The sequence below is a fragment of the Oryza glaberrima genome, chromosome 12, assembly GCF_000147395.1.
Source record: "Oryza glaberrima chromosome 12, OglaRS2, whole genome shotgun sequence".
In the NCBI taxonomy this organism is placed as follows: domain Eukaryota; kingdom Viridiplantae; phylum Streptophyta; class Magnoliopsida; order Poales; family Poaceae; genus Oryza; species Oryza glaberrima.
This window is the reverse complement of record NC_068337.1, coordinates 17,795,980-17,816,388: the sequence shown is the minus strand read 5'-3', so window position 1 is coordinate 17,816,388 and position 20,409 is coordinate 17,795,980. Positions and strand designations below refer to the sequence as shown.

The following is a 20,409-nucleotide window of genomic DNA, read 5'->3' as shown; positions in this document are numbered from 1 at the left end:
GATCATTATAGTGGTGATCATTATTTCATGTGTTCTTATATTTCATGTGAGATTGGATTCAAATGAATTAGATTTGATTTTACTATCTCTTTTAGCTAATCATGGCATCAAGCCATCAGCATGGTTCAAATATTTAATATTTGATCTGTGATTTATAATAGAAATTAGTATTTGACTTATTCTTGATTTGGCTTGCTTTCTTGTGCATAATTATTTGTAGGATTAAATATATCTATTGCCTAAATGTAGCTCTTTTCTTTACTTTCTTTGTGATCATTTACGGTTTGGCAAGCAATAGCAATCATAACAACCAGCATGATGCAAAAGTTTTAAAAAGTTCAAAATTTTAGTGATTTTTATTATTGGGAATTTTCAGGATGTTACACCTAGTCACAGGAGGGGGCGGCCGCAGCCCTACCTCGGGCCCGATCCCCCCTCGGGGGAGGGCCACGTGGCGCCTGGGGCAGCCTCCTCCCTCTAGTCTCGGCCAGGGAGTGGCCGCCGCCCTACCTCGGGCCCGACCCCTCTCGGGGGAGGGCCACGTGGCATTGGGGGGCAGCCTCCCCCGACTAGTCTTTGGGAAGGAGTGGCCGCCACCCCACCTCGGGCCTCACTCCCCTCGGGGGAGGGCCACGTGGCATTGGGGGGCAGCCTCCTCCGACTAGTCTTTGGGAAGGAGTGGCCGCCACCCGACCTTGGGCCTCAGTCCCCTCGGGGGAGGGCCACGTGGCATTGGGGGGCAGCCTCCTCCCTCTAAACATGATACCCCCGGGCCCATATCACCGACAAATATAATGCATGCATCCAATAGAATTAGAGATATTGAGAGTGGATGATTTAAAAAATTTATAATTTAATGGAGAAGAGGTCCTAGTTAATTGTATGCATGCATGCATGCCTTATATTATGGAACATCAAAAAAAAGTAGTTGTGCCTTATATTATGGAACGGAGGAAGTAAGTAACAATTTAAATAAATTAAAAAGTGAATAAATTTCTAAAAAAATGATGGCCGTACCAATACGGAGGATTGTGGAGGTGAAAGGGATTTGTTTTCTTATAAAAGTTGGTCTAATGGTCTAACTAATATTATATGAAAATAAGAGATAATTAATATTGCATAAAAATAAGAGATAGAACAGAAGGAAGGAGAGACATGCATGATTAAGATGGTGTAGGGGTGTTAATACACGTACCGATGTACGTATATGTACGTATGTACATAGGTAACGGGATGAACCGAAGAGGGTGGGAAATATGTGTTTTTTTTCTCTAAAACATAAGAAAACAAAAGGATGGATCCAATGGTTCAAACCTCGGTGTTTGATTCTTTTCTTTCTATCATCACATCTTTAATTTGTTTTCGTGTTATTAACAAAACAAACCATTATACACTGATGATTTGATTCATCTTCACCTTGGCAAATCATTACTACTGTTGCGACACTCGTGATGACCTTGGTAAATCACCTTATCTGCCTTAGGTGTGGTGGTTCATCTCGGATGTTTTGCTTTTCTCTCAGAATTTCTTGGATCTCTCTAATTTATTAGAGCGCTACGTGGCGGCTTAGGAGGATTTATAGGAAGTTTAATAAACTTTTAGTACTGTCTCCGTCCTAGAATGTAACAACCTAGGATATGATGAGACCCATCCTAGCTCATGTTCAGATACATTGTCCTAGGATGGGTCTTATCCCATCTTAGGTTGTTATATTCTGGAACGGAGAGAGTATGTGATAGATAGATAGATAAATAGATAGATATAGTATTGTGAAATTTGCTCTTTTTTATTTGTATAATGAGTTGCTAGCTACAAATTAATAGGGAGGATAAAGTGACCAAGGAGAGAAGATCGATCGGATATTTGTTATTAATTTAATATTTAATTACTTTTTATTTTCCATGTAAAAGATAGGAATTTATTTTCAAATAATATATATAATCTTGTATATCCAAGCATGGCCAATGTAGATAAATAAAATATATTGTAAAAATTATAATCATTTAGATAATTTGCTTTTATTTAAATATTAAATTTTGCTAGGTAGAAAATTGGTAGATTGAAAGGAAAACGAAAAACCAAAAGGAAGGAAAGTAGAGGGAAAGACATATGTACGTACGTACGTGAGGGGACACTGGGAGGTGGTGGGGTAGGGGTGGGAGGATATTATGGATTGGGTTTTTGGATTTTTTAATAGATCTAATGGTGGAGAATAATGGGTCCATCGTTTAGATGCTTTGCTTTTTTTTCATAATTTCTTGAATTTCTTGAATTAGAGTGCCACGTGGCGGCTTGAGAGCGTTTGTAGAAAGTTTAATGGATTTTTAGTATATAATAATAATAGATGTATTTTGAACCATTGGCTTTTAAACAAATACCATGCTGTAAAAGTGTTAACTGTAAGTTATTCTTTGTTCTTCATTTATTTTCTATATGACGCCGATTCTTTGTCCCATTAATTGACTTCTGTAGGACAATATTTTAAAAGAATTCAAGTACAGCCCAGTTAACGTGTATTCACAGTTAAATCAAACAATTCAAAGTCAGAAGGTTATTAACCGTGGAACGCCGCGGACTTCTCGTGTCCTCACTCGACATCTCGTCTCCTCACTCCATTTTCTTGCTGACACCCGAGCAGACCGCCGTCGTGCCGAGCGGCTGTGAGGAAGGCTGAGGCGGTGCTGTTCCGGCGGGGACCTTCGGTGCGACGGAGGGGGGCATCGGATCTGGTTGCTCCTCCGCTCAGGGATTTCACATACAACAGGGTGCGTACGTCCTTCCACTCGCCAATGTGGTTTCACCATTCCTAATGCCTCTCAAGCCCTGGTAAGCATGCATAGCACCGAGTTGTAAACGAATTACTTTGTTCAACTGTCCTCAGAGATATATGAACATGTTACAGTTTAGATACATGTCCATCCCAAGGATGCAAGCATGAAAACCCTCAGCCGCTTGATTCCCTTTATATTGACCAGCATCAGGCTGAAGAGAATATATTTGATCCTTCAGTAACTTTTCAAACATAGGCACATGGTTGTCCCAACAAACTCCTCTAAAAGTTATTTGACAGAAAAAAATGACCATTTGTCTTATTAATTATTATTTCACTATAAAAAATGAACTTTCTATGCGAGGACCCCTTTAGATTATAGACGGACTGTAAATGGCGGCGTCTACAAAATTTGTCCTCCATGTTTGCATAGGGCTTCTTAAATGACCCGCATGTAAAAATATATTTTTACAAGTGGGCCTCTTAAAGGGCCGCATTTAAAAATGAGCATATTGTTGCATGCGGGTCTTTTAAAGATCCACGTGCGAAAATATATTTTTGCATGCGGATGTCTTGAGGGTCCACATACAAAAATATCTTTTCTTTATTACAGTATTTTCCCTCCTCACCACTTCAAAATTTTTCACTTCTTATCCTCTCCTCTCTCTCTCCCCTCTAATAATTCCCCCTCTCTTCCTTCATCTCTATCTCTCTCTCATTCTCTCCTCTCCATCTCTTTCTCTTCCTCTCCTCTCTGTTTTTCTCTGCCTGAGTGGGAGGCGCTGGGCAGCAGACGGTGGGCAGTGCGGCCGACGAGGAGGCACTAGGAGCGGCCCACAACGCTGACTCTGGCAGCGGCGGCGTGCAAGGGCTAGGGCAGGGGTGGGAGGTACCGGGCGCGGCCGACGAAAAGGCGCTAGCAGCGGGCGCCGCCGCCCGCGACACGGACTCCAGCGGCAGCGGTGGGTGAGGGCCACGGCGGGGGCTGGCGTGGCCGACGACATCGGCCCTCCCATGCTCGGATCTGCCCGCTGCCGCCCTCCCCCGCCCCAATCTGCCGGTGGCGGCACTCCCCTGCCCTAATCTGACGGTGGCGGCCCTCCCCGCTCGGATCCTCCGGCTGTTGCGCGCCCTCCCCCGTTGTAACATACCCGAAATTTTAGGACTTAAAATTTCTTGTCAAAATAGTTAGAGGATAACTTCTCCAATTTTGAGAACCAAAAATTTCCGTTTTAATTTAGGTGATGATCAACTTAAACCATTGCATGATTAAAATTTGAGAACAAAATAAATTTTTTCATTCCCAACATTAGACTAGAAATGTCACCAAGCATACATGTACATAATGCATGCCAAGGCTCGAGTTCTTTGTGCATTTGAAGTTTTGGTCTTGCATTCCATAATAGGTCCCATGAACATAATCTAAAAGAATTATTTCACTAAACAAACCTATAGTTAGTATTGGGTGATAACATGTGGACTTAATATTAAATTCTAATATCATCTTCTCAGCCTAAAAGAAGTATAATGTAAACTCTATAATAATATTAGATGCAATTATAAAGTAGGAACACATATACAAAGAAAGGTTATTCTAATTCTTTAGAATAATCTATGCAAGATAAAATCATGGAAAAATTTATGTAAACTATATTTAGTATAAGCAATTCACTATAATATTGGTACAAGTTAATAACTAAGTTTAATACCACAAATTAATCAGTCAAAGCAGAAAACTAAAAGAAATCAAATTAAATTTTAATCGGCTAAAGGCATACTTCATCCAAAAGCACATTTAACTGCTCATAAGTGAACATAGAAAATAATTTATTCAAATACTAGAGTATTTATCATGCCTAAATATATTTTTTCTAGAATTTTCCTCCTCTGTTTAAGCCTCCTAAAAATTCAATCTAGCTTACTAATAGCCCATATTTGTTTAATTTTTGTGAGCAGTCTACCCATTATTTTTTAGTGCAACCAAAGAAAATGGAATCTAGGTGTAATCATCTACCTCCAGTAAAATCAACACTAATTAATTTGGTCCACACATGAAATTATGGAGTTACAAAGTTAGAGAAGAAAATAATTCCGAAAATTAATCTAAAAATTAAGTTTACCCAGTCTTCTACCCATACCTCTCACCCTAGCCTAGTTTGCCACGACCTAGACCCACCTGGCAGCCTCTCCAACTCGCCCTTCCTCTGTCCCTCATCCTCAGCCGACCAAGAAAACATAGAGAGGGAGAGATCGAGAGCCGACCGAACCTGGACGCGTCGACGCGTGGTGACGACGCCTTCAAGTCACTGAGTCATGCCTCCATCTCCTCCGGACCGAGTCGCCCAACTCCACACATCACTCTGGAGCCGAAGAAGCCGAGGGAGAGGTCCTCAGCCTCTCCGTCATCCTCAACCTCGCCGCCGGTCGTAGTGACGACGACCTTCGCCATCTCCGTTTGAGTCAAGGTCACATCCATCTCTTTCGCGTTCTCTTATCTTCACACAATGCCGAACCATTTCTCTTTTTACCACCTCCCGTTTTGTGCATCACAGCCACCGGAACGCGACCACGCCGACAACGCCCTGCAGCACGCACCGGAGCGCCGCCGCTTCAACCATCGTCGTCGTCCGGCCATTCTCGTCCACCTCAGAGAAAGCCGCTGCGCCATCGTCATCGCCTCAACCTCCTCTTCAATACGCCTCAAGAACCCCAGCCGAAAATGTGAAGGACTTGGAGAACGTATCTTTTCTTCACCGGCGCCGATCTAGAATCGCCTCCGCCGTCATCATCGATTACCGCTGCCTCGGTGAGCCATTGTTCGATTCCTTGCACATACACCATCTCCTAGACCTCACAACCCTCGTGCATGCTTGCTTGAAGCAGTTCATTGTCCTGTTTGAGCCGTCGTCGTTCACCCGAGGAGGAGCGCCGTCGCCGAGCCGTTCCACAAGTCACCGCTGCCGCCAAGACCTCGACAACCCTAGCTAGACCCACGGTGAGCACCCTAGAGCCCCGCAACATCTCTTGCATGCAACACTTTGCACTAAATCAAGTTAGGAATCCACATGCACGTGCATCCGAGAACCACTGCCGCTTGCGCCGCCGCCACCATCAATTCCGGCCACCAAAGCTCCCAAGAAGACCACCTATAGATTCTTCATGAATTCCTCTACATTTTCTCTTTTTACCCCGACACCATCCGAGCCACCATTCGTCGCCGGCGAGCTCGAGAACGAGCTCAGCCATGGTTAGCTCAGCTCAGCTCGACCCAGGGACCTCGGTGGAGAAGAATCAAAACACTAGGTGCTATTTTATAAAAACTACCTCACACATGGAACAGCCACTGGACTGCGGGTTGATTCATAGAAAACTCAAGCGCCTTTCTGCATAATCGCAAGTCACTGACCAGTGGACCCATGCGTATAAAAAAAATGAAAATGCAAAGGAAAATAACTAAAACATTAAATGTTTAACAGGGAAACACCCAAACTTGTAAAATTCATGTAAGATCAAATATAGCTCATTTTGAGGTGATTCCAGTTGCTATAGATTCACAAAGTTATGAGCTTTATTTTAGAAACATAAAACCTTACACTCACTGTTCAAACTTTGTCTCTAAAATTTGACTAAGAATAATCATTCATAAAACATACATAAACTTATAAAATGCATAGAAAATTCATCTCAACTCATTTTGAAACAAGATCAAATTATACAACTTCATCATCATGCACTCTCTGATTAGGTGAAATAAAAGTAATAACTTACTTTGCAACAAATGCCTCTAAAACTATTATCTCTATAATGATTAGTTTTAGATAAGCTAAACTTTAGAAATTCATGTAGAACCCAATTTAGCTTCAAATTGAGTAAACTTAAGTTCTGTGGGATCACCAAAACATGTATTTCCAAGTTATGAAATAAGATTATATACTTGCTGTGTAGTAAAAGTCTCTAAATATTCATATAAGGATTTACTAATATAGAGCAACCTTTAATTTGTAAAACTTGTAGAAAATTCATTTTTAGTCCAAATGAAATGAACAAAGTTTCTATAGAACCAGCAAATAGTTATCTTCAACATAGTAAAATAAAATTTGGCACATTTTGTAGAGAACATAGATCAAAACCTTAACTTAGTGGAATAAGAATTTAAACACATAGTGTTGTTTAAGTAATACATAAACATGACACTTTAGGTCTAATTAAACCTAAATAAAAACTTGATTGACCAGTGAAGCCTTAGTTCCATCCTCATCCACTAAAACCTAGAAGAACTTAGCTCATATAACAATTTCTAGGTTAATATAATATATTGCTAGTTTTGATTAGAGCATCTCTGGTTTATAAAATATGAACCATACTAGTAAAGACCATAAACATGTGAACTAAAAATGTTTTAGTTAACCAAATTATTTCTTTTATTCAACTTAAACAGGAAGTAGCATGTTTTGAACCTATAACTCAAAAGTCGTGAACATATAAAACACTATATATCTAAAACACATTGTAACTTGTAAAATCTATAAGAAAATCATTATAACTCCAAAAATTGTGAAACCAAATGAGTTAGTCTTATAAAACACATCTCCACACCCCTGTGAAGTCTAATCTAATAAAAATCACTTTATAAAAGTATTTCATAACACTACCTAAGACTATACTACTATAAACCGATAAAACTTCTAAAATTCATAATTCCCAAATGGAATAAAATAAAATAGGAATTATTTCGCTTAAATTCATTTTATATCAGTACCAAACCATTGTGCATAAATCATGCATTTTAGAGCATTTTGGATTTTCAGCTCTTTCGGTGTTTAATTGCATATCGTGTCCTTTATCTAGATAATTGCATAATCGGTGATGGAGTGGATTAGGTGCTAATATTTCTCTGATCAAGGCAAGTTTTTTCCTCCAATCCTTTGAAAACATTGAATCCCATGATTTGAGGAATGAAAATATTTGTTTGCAAAGTTGCATGTGAACTTAGATTATATCGGTATTTGAAATTGAGTTAAGGTAGTTATGACCTATTTGCTGTATACCCCACCTTGAATAATTGATCCTCTTGCTGTTTGAACTCCTAGAAATGGTTAAAGAACACTCTTTGTGCTCAAATGGGTTTATATATGATCTATGTGTAATTACTTGCTTAGCCATGCTTAGAAATATGCAAATGCTCATTCCATCTATAATTAAAATATGGTTTTGATACTTGAACCTTTGCTGGAATAAAATGAATATGATGGGTATTTGCGAACTAAAATATGTAAAATATGATTTTATACTTGTGCGGCAAGTGGTGTGCATATGGTGTTAGTTGCATACCGATAGGGGGAGTGTTTGCCCAAGTCCATAAGGACCGAACTTGTGTCACCCATTTAAAGTTATTAGTACATCCACATGTTCTAGTATGAGATGGCCTAAGCTGATTAATCTATTTAGGACTAGCCTTGCATTCTGGGAGGCCGGTGTGTATGAGTTCGTATAATTCAGAGGAGCTTCCTATTTACCCCGACGTGGTAGTTTAGGTGACTAAGCGTGTCCAATACAACGGTATTGTGCCACGTGGTGGGTTCCCGTCGTGTCCGCCACCACGGCGTTAAGTTTAAGGCGTGGGCCCACCACTTAACGGTTCTAGGTATATTCCAAGTATGCCTAGGATGGAGGAACACGTATTGTGCTGGTGCAAGGCTAGGCTCTAAGTAGTGTAAATGCTTCGTTATGACCTCTAGATCACATTCAACATGAAGAGTGTGGTGGAGTCTTGCAAACTCAAAACAAACTGGAGAGTTCATATCATGTGGGTAAAGCTGTACAAACTCTGCAGAGTTCTTTAAACTAATCGATTAGCCGTGCTCACGGTCATGAGCGCTTTGGTGATGTGTCATGAGTATAGACTATGTTTTAAAAATGTGATCATGTGACATTGGTTTGAAATTGATAAATGTGTTGAGTTGTGTGTGTGGTGATATATTATGACTTATTGTTAAGTATGGCAATAAGAGATTGATTATGATGGAATTATGAAGAAGTTAATAATGAAACTTAAAACTTGTCTTTGTTAATTGAAGCATCAACTCCTTTGCAAAAGAATTGCGAAACAAAACTTGTTTTATGCTGAAATTGAGCTACATATTGCCTTCCTTTGAATATATGCCTTACATGTAGTATGGTAGGATTGACTTGTGCTTGCCAGTACATTAACTTGTTTAATGTACTGACTCTTGCTGTTGATATAACCTTTTGTTTGCAGGTTTAGTCTTAGTCTTTGAGTGATGCGGGTTCCGATTGCTTCTTCTAGGATGAGAACTTAATGGGGTAAACCCCTAGTTGGTGTGCTTGTGATTGGGTAGTCAAGCTTCCGCTGTTCTCTAATAAGTCTATTTGGCCGGTCGGCGTATGTAATTATTAAGTTGTTGTAAGTCTTAAGTTTCTTTCATCTTAGTTGTGTTTGCTATGTATAATCATGCTTAAGATGAAAGTGTGAATCTAGTGCACATCCTGGGAACTAGATTCACATGAGTATAAGTTAGGAATATTTGAGAGGTTGTAGATCTTTAGCCATTTTTGTCAAGGCTCCTGAATGTGTAACACATCTGGTCGCCGCCTTCGAGTGGTTTGACGGGCACATATCAGGCTGAAGTTGACTGGCAGGCTAAGGGCTCAGCAATGTCTCCAATATTTCTCTCTTAAGGTGTCGGATATTTCATTATGCTTGTTTGATGACTTGAATTATTCACTTCATCTCTCAAATATAATGGAAGATCCGGAAAGCCTACGACACTCCTCCCCCGATCCGCCGGCGGCGGCCCTCCCCCGCTCGGATCTGCCGGCTGCAGCCCTCCCCCTCCCCGATTTGCCAGTGGAGGCACTCACCTGCCCTGATCTGTCGGGGCAAGAGAGAGTTCGAGAGAAACGCGTCCGAGAGAGAGAGAGAGAGATAAAGGCCATCGGGAATGGATAAGGCCAGCGTGAGAGCTCCGCTCGGCTCTGCTCGGTTTGCTATAGGTGTCAGTTTTTTTTTAAAAAAACTGACACCAATAGTTAATAGTTTATTATAGGTATCGTTTTTAATTAATCGGCACCGGTAATAAATTATAGGTGTCGGTCTTTTTAAAAAAACGGCACCTATGATGTAGGTGTCGGTTTTCCTATAGAATCGGTACCTATAGTTATTTAAAGATACCAGTTTTATTTGTTTTTAGCCCGTGGAGGAGGGAAAAGGCTCATAGATGCCGATTTTAAATGAACCGGTACCTATAGTGCCGATCCTTATGATGGTTTTTTTAGAAGTGTAGCATTGCGCTAATCATAGAAGCGCCATACAACCGTGTGATGGCTGTGATCTGTTATAGCATTCGTGAACTGTTCAGGGTGTTCTGCAATAACCTGCATTGTATTAGACTTTTTTTTTAAGAAAAACTATATCATTTCGGCAACACCAGAATGACCAGCGTAAAACACTTGCCAGCTTTTCAATTGATTTTGACACTCCGTTTAGCCAATTACCAAAAATATTTTTGGCATTACAAGGAAGGGGATGTTGAAAGTAAAAAAGACTCGTCGCAAAGCAAAACGTGCAACGTGGCAATTAAAAAAAAAGATGTTGAATAGTCTCTTACATATTAAAAAACAACATTGCTTGTCTCCCCTCCAATTTCTTTTAGCCAAGTTATCTTTAGTTGCGATTACTTTTCTGTGAAGGAACCACATAAAAACTTAAAGATTGATCTTTTAAGGGTAGTTTTAACTCCCATAAAATCCTCTCACGGATTCCCACATTTACTGTGAGCTCTTCATAAAACATCATTTAACACATGATGTATAAGATAAGGAACCAATAAATTTGCAATATAATACCCTAGTAGAGTATATGCTAGGGGCCCAAAAGTATTACATGCACGTGTATTCTGTTTTATCTTCATATGACATACATATATGTGAAGCTTAATTTGGCTTCTAAAATACATGACATGTACCTTTTTTTGGAAGAGGGCCTGTTTATGCATAACAACTTTTGCTTTTGCATTTTTGCTGCATATAACTATGTCTAGAAAATATGTGGTTTATATATTGACCCTCAATGCCACCAACGGGACACGCCTATAGCTATACAACCCTTCAGTCCAAATGTACTACGTATAGTTACTTCCATGTTCACCGACCCATACCTCAGATCTCTACCAATAAAAAAATTATGTCTGTAAGAGAGCCAACTCAGGCAACAACAACTGACATAAGCTATCACAAACCCCATTGACTACTAGGAGAAAGATAGAACTGATTGTAGGAGAGGTTGAGAATGAGAAGCATCAGGAGGAAACGAGAGACGCCAATTGCAGCCTGTGTCGCTAATTTTATGATCCCAACGTTCTATGAACCTAGCATTCTAGTGATGCTGGTGTATCTACACTGAAGCTTTGTGCGCTATACTAGAAACACTTATCAATGAATCATGGGTTGAGCACTAGTATGAAGCTTTGAGCACTAGTATGAAGCTTTGTGCTATACTAGTATCAGTGAATCCACACAAATAACTGCACCATCAAATCGCAAGCTAATTAACTCTCCCTCGCGTATGTTGTTATTATCTTTATCTAAAATGTGTTTGACCTTGGTGACGGTGATGAACATGTCAGCATTGCATATCAGCCACTCAAGATGAAGAGAAAAGAAAAACTTAAACTGCTATACTATGGTGCTTACATGGTGCCTACAATTTAATTTGTGTGTCCTTGAAAAAGTAACAGATGTATGTGAATGAAAGCCAGTGACAAGGGGTTGACAGCCCAGGTCCTTCACCACAGCGACCTAGCTGTAACTGCATTGTACTGTATAAATCATACTTTTCAATCTTCTCATTATAGTAGGTATAGCAGTACATACAACAGAGAAAAGTAATTTGATCACAATTATAACTACCTTCCATTTCACCTACTTCCACCGTTTCACAATGTAAGTCATTCTAGCATTTCCCATATTCATATTGATATTAATGAATCTAGATAGATATATATATCTAGATTCATTAACATCAACATAAATGTGGGAAATGCTAAAATGACTTACATTGTGAAACGGAGGGAGTACCTCCTACACACACCATTATTCTCATTATCCTTTCATCACTCTCATTATACTCTCCAATCTATACTATTTGAATGGCATTATATCATCATTGATTTGCTTTCCTGAAAATCCTATTTACGACTACAATAAGAAATAATGAAGTTTCTAGGGGCTCTCAAGTGTCAGCTGGTAAACAACTAGTTGTACTCAGTTAGAAGTTTGAACATGTACTGACAAGCTCATTTCTGTCGGTTCTTGTTTCACCTTGCTTTGATTCAGAACAGGCAGCCAGCGGTAACGTATATACCCTCCGTCCCAAAAAAACACTCAAATCCTGACTAAGAACCTGGACAAGCATTCGTCTAGCTTCAAAGCCAGGATTTAAGGTTTTTTGGACGGAGGGACTATGCTTGTATGGTACATAGTCTGGAGAGCAGCAGATGGCAAAGAGCAGGCTTAGAACATGTGCACGAGCGGCATCAGGAACACATGCTCCAGCTATATGGCTTCCTCATGCACATGAATGCTTATCTAGTTCTATTTGTTCAATTCAGAAATCCCTGACCACCGGCTCTATACTTCTGAAGCCGCTGATTGGTGTTGACAGAGTAATGTGATGAGAATAATTCCGAAACACAGGTGCACAATATATACGACGATAGCATTTGCTCGTGTGTCGATATTCCTTTGATGGAATTCTTACGTACATATGCGTTGTAATATGTGTTGAGAGCATGATGGTTGAAGCCAAGTAGTGTTCATCATGTTATGTAGGTTTTTAGTCTGGCTTTTATGATTTCTATGTTGATCATCGGCCAAACGTTTGGGTAATTCTCAGAAGATGGAGATCGATAGATTGGCAAACACTGAGGTGCGGAGCTACACAACTCAAACAGGTGGCGGCTAAAATGTCCAGCGTCAGCAATCAATGGTGCACACATTAGGTTCGCAAAATTCATTAGCTGGCTCTTTTGCCAACTGGCAAACTTTATTATTTCTAATATATCCGACAAATGTCCTGCTTTACAGTTTCAAAAAAGGTTATCAAAATTCATGCTTGATAAATCCTTTTGTTCTCTGATTGTTCTGTGTTCTTGGATGAAATTTTTAATGTGTTGGCCGGATTTACGGTTCCATGCATAGATTTGATCAGCATACTCCCAAGTTGTGTGTTTAAACTGAATTTTGTGTATCAGGACAATGACGTTCTAATTTGGACACATCAGTGATATACTGATGCATATCCTTTTTTCCCTGTGAGATTAGAGTGTAGTAACTAGCAAGTTGTAGATCAAAAATTATAAGAGCATAAATCGGAAAGTCTCTTAACCTTCTAGCCAAAAAAAAGAAAAAAAAAACATTCCCCAGCTTTGTTCTATCATTTGTTTACTGCTTTGTCCATTCAAGTCAACATTTGAGCTTCCTGATGTGCAGTGCAGTAGCTACAATAGCTAACTATCATCAGTCTATTCAAAACAGAGAAGTTAAAACCAGAAAATTAAACCAAAACAATCTTTTCGGCAGTGCCATGCTTATTATAGGTTCTTTAGATACTTTTCTCATGTTTCCTTCCCAAATCGCCATATGATTGGAATGCATGTGGCTCCACAAATACCGGCGATCTTATGTAGCCCTTCTAAGATGCTTTCTTGACTGCCTCTAAACTCTTAGATTTTTGCATGGCCACCTCAAGTAGCTAACTTGACACTACTATTGATAGTGCAAGTAGAATGAGCTCATTTCCATGTCCATTTCCCCAGTGCCTCCAATTCCGATAAGCAGAGGTAAACCATATATATATATGGTCTCTCCTCTCTCTTTCTTTGTGCTGTAGCCTCTTACTCTTGACTATAAAGCACATGCGTTCTTTTGACTCTGACGGCCACACTGGTGGAGAAAGGGTTATTACTCCCGGTTCGTAACCCCCATGTAGTCCCGGTTTTTGAACCGGGACTATGAATCCGGGACTAAACATCACTATCTTTAGTCCCAGGTGAAAAAACCGGGAGTAAAAATCCATTTTTAGTCCCGGTTGGTAAAGATACTTCATCTTTAGTCCCGGTTGGTAGAGGCTAATCCGGTTGCTCTTTCCGGTTCCTCTTTATTATTTTTTTTCTTCATTATTTTTAAATATATTGATTTCACCTCATCCCGTCCCCAAAATCCCAAATCAATCATTCTCAAATTGCCTCCAAATCCACAAATCGATCATCTCAAATACTCAAATACATCACAAAATCTTAAAAAAATTACATCACAACTTCTACAAAATTCATCACATATTCACATCACACACAAATCAAATACATCACACAACAATCTCAGATTTTTCAAAAAAAAAAAAGGAGAAAGCGCTACCGCCGCCGCGCCGGCCGGCCGACCGGCCCTCCGCACCCCATCGGCGCGCGGCCGCCAGCCGCCGCCGCGCCAGCCGGCCGGCCCTCCGTCCGTGCCCCGCCGCCAGCAGCCGTCGCGCCGGCCAGCCGGCCCTCCCTCCGCGCCCCACCGCCAGCCGCCGCCACGCCGGTCGGCCGGCCCTCCACGCCCCACCGGGCGCCGCCGCCGCGCCGGCCGGCCGGCCCACCGCGCCCCACCGCCGTGCGGCCGCCAGCCGCCGCCGCGCCGGCCGGCCCTCCACGACCCGCTGCCCTCGCGCCGGCTTGGCAGTAGAGAGGAGAAGGAGAGGAGAAGGAGAGGAATAGAGATAAGAATGAGAGGAGGAGATAAGGTTGAGGAGAGGAGGAGAGAGGAGTTAAAGGAGAGGAGGAGGTACCTCGATCCGATCGCGCACACCTCTCCGATCTCCGCGTCGATCTTTACTCCCGGTTGGTAACAAGCGTATGGCGATCTTTTTTCCCGGTTGATGTTATCAACCGGGACTACAAATAGATCTTTAGTTCCGGTTGGTAACACCAACCGGTACTAAAGATTGAAAAGTACCCTGTAGCTTTTAAACCGGGACTAAAGATATTTTTAGTCCCGGTTTTTAATACAACCAGGACTATTGTAAAATCTGGTCGACCGACTAAAGATGGTTTCTCCACCAGTGCCAGCCGGAAACTTAGAAACTTGAATATTAGGGAAGAACCTAATATCAATAAATAGAAGAAATAGAAAAGGTGAGACTTCGAACCCAGGCCGGCTAGCCCACCACCTTGTGGACCTAACCGGAATATCCCTCTGCATTTCTCGGCCAACCCAAAACTAAAGAGAAGGAAGTGAAGAAGATGGCAATTATGTAGGATGAGACCTAGTCCTTCTATCTGTGCAGGTTATGTTGTTTTTATCCAGCTAGTAGGTAAAATATTGGATATATATATAGTCTATGGTTCTTTGTCCTTGGATAATCAACCATCTATGCAATGATGCTAAAGAACCAAATTAGATGCTTTACCCTGGCCTAGCCACCAATATAGACCCTGTGTTTGCTCGAGACGAACTTGAAATAACAGGTTAGATAGAAAGAATTGACCTATCCATAAAATTGTTCAATTTGGCGACATGTGCTTTACACAATTTGGCGACAAAGGTACCTTTTCTTTTTAATTACCACTGATGATCCTAGATCCACCTTACAAAACTTTAAGTGGAACCCAAACAGATCATCACCTACTCTTTCTTTCTACCCACAATCAATTAGCTAGAATTTTAGTACGATTAGGTAAACACAATCACCATAGTAGGCAACTTTCCCCATCATCTCCAGTATAGCTAGAACACCTAGTTGCTCCTCGAGTCATGGATTTCACACATGCAAACTGAGTGCTATAAGTGGCTACAACCAAGTCTGTGGTTTCCCCATTCCCAATGCCTCACAAAGCCACCGTAAGCGTACCACGGAATTACTTTTTATTCAAGTTTTTTCCACGGAGAAATGAACATGTAAACATTTACATGTCCATCGTCCAAAATCCTCAAGCGCTCCATTCCCTTTATATAGACCAGCCTCAGGCTCAAGAATTTAATTCTCCAGTAATTTTTCAAATTTAGGCGCACGGTTGTCCCAAGCTCTCTCTAAAAGTTATTCAACAGCAAGGAGTTAGCAAGCAATATATAGGTGAGGAAATACTATTTTCTCTGTTTTCTTAATGACCTTCATCAGTGCAGCAAAAAATATCAGTGGAGAATTGAACCACGGGCCTGTTCACTTTGATGCCAAAAAAACCTTACCAAATTTTGGTAAAGTTGCCAAAAAATGGCTACATTTAGTTTGCTACAAAATTTTGGTAGCTATATAAGAAATCCTGTTAAAATTTTGGCAAGTTTGCCAAAATTTTGGCAACTATACCAAAATTTGGTAAGGTTATTTTTGGCATCAAAGTGAACAGGCCCCACATTTTCAGTCATCTGCACCTAGCTAGAAAATGTGACTCTTTTTTTTTTGTGATAAATAGCTCATCCTGTTGTCTGATCACTCACTAGCAAACACGCTCTTGATGTAGCGCCAACGACCTTTTGAGTTTGAAATTGACGACAAAAATGTATGCTTGGAAGAACATTAGGGTGAAATTGTACTAGTACATAATATCCTTGATGCCTAGCAAACTGCGATCCCCGTTTTCTCGACACCTCCAAATCCAACAATTAATATTTCGCTGTCCTAAGCAAACAAAGTGTGTACACCAGAACTTCAAAGATGATACTTGGTCTTCCTATAGAAGCCTGATAACTGAAGCATTTTTGGGGAACAAGTTGGAACAAAAGACTGTTCATAGGCCATGTTTAGTTCTTTGGCTAATTTTTTTTTAAGTATACGGACACACATTTAAAGTATTAAACGTAGACCAATAACAAAACAAATTACAGAATCCGCCTGTAAACTGTGAGACGAATTTATTAAGCCTAATAAATCCATCATTAGCAAATGTTGTAGCATCACATTGTCAAATCATGGCGCAATTAGGCTCAAAAGATTCGTCTTGCAATTTACATGCAAACTGTGTAATTGGTTTTTTTTTCATCCACATTTAATGCTTCATGCATGTGTTCAAACATTTGATATGATATTTTTGGCCAAAAATTTTTGGGATCTAAACACACCCATAATACTTATTGGGATCTTGCCCTTTTTTTTAAAAAAAATGCTAATATATATACAACTGCAGCTTGCTCGAGGAAGCACATGTGTGATAGTATAGTTGTGGATGAATGACTCTATCCTCTATGGTTTAAATCCTAGCTAGTACCCACAATTTTCTACACCAGGAATGCTTTTTATGATAAATTAGTAATGTTAAAGATTAATCATTGATATCTGTTTATATATTGAGCGTGCGTTAAAGGATGACGCATACATCGGTGGGTGCGTGCGCAGCTTTTGTGGTTATTCAGGTGCATGTGCATCTTTTATGTGAAACAAAAATTATGGGATAGCACATGCATATGGCATGGCATCGGGGAGATACGCTGAACACTCTAGCCCAACCTGTATAAATGTATAGTCTTCAAATGGAGAAGTATATTTTGCTAAACCAAATTCCTAATCCACTTATTTGTCCCTAAATTAAAAAAAAAAGGTATTTAGCCATAGTTTCATTGTGTTGTGCCATACTATGTTGCTCTTTTTTTCTTTAGAATCTAGTCAATTAGAGGACTCATTAATAATTCCTGAGAGAATTCATGTTACACACTTTACTAATTAACTCTTCCTCTCCAAAAAAAAAAGTCTTATGCAATTTTTTGGGAGACCACTGAAATTAGCAACCTGTCTTATTCAAATCTTAGCTGTGATTCGCTATCCAGGGAACTCCATTCGTTTCTTTTATCAAATGCATGTTTTGATCTACTTATTCATTTTAATTTATAACTGGGTATAGCATGCTCAAGATGGGATTGTCACATAATTGTACTTTGCTGCCAATGAATGTTAATTTGTACTGTGTCTACTAATCTCTAGCTATTTACAATTGGCAGATTTCTCCCTAGAGAAAAACATCCAACGATGATGCATGTGATTAAGCTACTTCCATTTCTTCCCTTCTGATTCTGTTTTACACATTATCCAAGTTGTGTATACAGTGGCGGACCCATGATTTTTCCCCTCGGTGTGCCCGCAAGCCTATGAAGAGGTGAGTCCTGAGGTGGAACTAAAGAAGAAAACAACACCAATTGCAACTCATTTTTACAATTTTACTTTGTCCAGTTGCTCTTCCTCCCTTTGCTAAAGTTTTCCCTCACCACTAGTTGTTTCCTATCATAAGTTTAAGTTGATGTGGCAGGTGAGTGAAGCTCCATGCATATCGTACACCTTATTACTATCTGGAATTTCCTTCAACTTTTATATGTCAATAGGGGTACATAGTAGTGGTCTGCACATCAAACTACTCTTTCGTAAATTTTGACCTTGCAATAATTTTCATGTGAGATATGCAACTTTACAGAAAGAAAAAGAAATTGTTTTAGGACATAAGGCGTTGACTAAAAACAAAGGTAACTTATTGGCAAGATTGACAAATGCAAAGGTAACCACGTGGTTATCGGACTTACTCCCTCCGTCCCATAATATAAGGGATTTTGACTTTTTACCTTTACTGTTTGACCACTCGTCTTATTAAAGAAATTTGTGCAAATATAAAAAACGAAAAGTTATGCTTAAAGTACTTTGAATAATAAAGTAAGTCACAAATAAAATAAATAATAATTCCAAAATTTTTTGAATAAAATGAATGGTCAAACAGTGCAAGCAAAAAGTCAAAATCCCTTATATTACGGGACGGAGGGAGTACCATGTTTTGCTTTTATCGAACACAGCTTATGAAGTTTAAAGAAATTCTGGAATTCAAATTTTCAAGAAAAATTGTCTAAATTTCATTGCCATTTGTCGGTAACAGAAAGTGAGTGACATCATGTTTTTACAACCACTATCCTGTAAATCTGTTTTTTTTTTTTTTTGTCACTGTAAAGTGAGTGCAATCTTTTATCAGTTATAGATAGTGAAAGACATCATGCTTGATGAAGCATCAAAGAATCATCAGCAATCTTCCGCTCAGGATGTTCTTCAAACTGTTTCAGTGCTGAGCTCGTATGCAAGATCAGTACGGCTCACATCGATGGGTAACTGCAGCTTGTTACCATCTCCATTTTACCGACGCCTCCAAATCCAACATGCAAAGCTATACACAGTTCTACTGTCTTTGTTTTCTTGCCATCTTCTTGTCATCTTTGTTTACTCGATTCCCCCAAATTCAAGATGCTGGGATACATACAATTTTTCTTACTGTGTATGTTCAATAGCAATCAGCATGCATCCAGGCAAAGGACTGAAGGAAATTTAAGGAAAAAACAAGAGTAGCTGGTGTTTCCAAATGGGAAGAATCTGATATGTATTACATATGTTCCTTGCCCTTCTCGTCACAAGATATATAACTCTACACACATAACATTGGTAATGTGGGATACTGGGAACAGGTAACCAACAACAATTTTACCATCCAACATTTGATAGCTCAAGGTACCACATTTTGCACACAAAATTTTGATATCTCGATATACCAAATTTTACACTAGAAAATATCTGGAGGTACCAAAAATTTGTGGTACCTGAGGTACCAAAGATTGGATGTTAAAATTGCTCTATAACCAAATAACTTCAGTGGATATCGAATTGTAAGAATTTTTCAGAAACCAAATCAAGGTTAATAACACCGTGTTTAGGCACTAATTGTGGGTGTGCTGCCCCTTGTCACCATGGCGCTTGGGATGTCCCTTGTGGATGGAGTCTATACTATCTTGGTAAAATTTGCTACATGATAACCAAAAAATATGTAATTAGCTACAGGGCACCATAAGAACGTGTATTTGCTGTAAGACATTGCAAAAAAAACTAGTAATTAGCTGGTGGATATTCGCATGATTATTTTATTATATCCGGAAGAATTGGAGAGAGAAACGGCTGTATAAGTACGGTTCTACCCTTAGGCGCTCCATTTTCTTTACCCTTCTTTCTTTCTTCCTTTTCTTCCTTTATCTTCATGTTGACCACGCGAAGGATGGCTAGCGTGCTCTGGGAGGCCAGTACGGCGTTGTGGGGCCATCAACGGGGAGGGCCAACACGCACGGTCACATAGAGGGGCCGCGACGAGCGCTAGCGAGGCGGTAGCCATGGTGGTGGGTGAGAAGACGAGGTGGCGTCAGCCGTCACCCCGCCGGTCCAGTCTCCACCACTATTCGTTGGACCACATGGCCCAACCGACCGAGCAGTCCCACAGCAGCGCAGAGGATCACGCAGTACGCGTGCCCGTCTGTGAACAGCTTGGCCCCGCCTGCATCGAGGAGCACGCGGTAGTCACCATCACCAACACCATTGAGATCCCTCGTCTCCGCCATCTCTTAATAGTCATTTTGCTGGTCTCTAGATCCACTTCCTTGGGTAGCGAGGGGTGGTAGGGAGCTGGATCCAAGGATCCCCTCCTCCTTGCCTTGCTTGATTCGGCGTCGACGAGGCACAAACACGGTAGCGAGGACATGTTGGGGAGAAGATGAGGAGCAGCACCAGCAGCAGCGCGGACGCCACCATGGTAGCTGGTCTCGCCATAGCGCCTCGTCACCGAGCACACTATCCTGGC

The 20,409-nt window shown here is 40.4% G+C and overlaps 1 pseudogene; it reads left to right on the top strand.

Moving 5' to 3' along the window:
• The first annotated feature begins 2,809 nt into the window (after nucleotides 1-2,809).
• Nucleotides 2,810-5,754, top strand: LOC127756340 (uncharacterized; annotated as a pseudogene).
• Nucleotides 5,755-20,409: the final 14,655 nt, after the last annotated feature.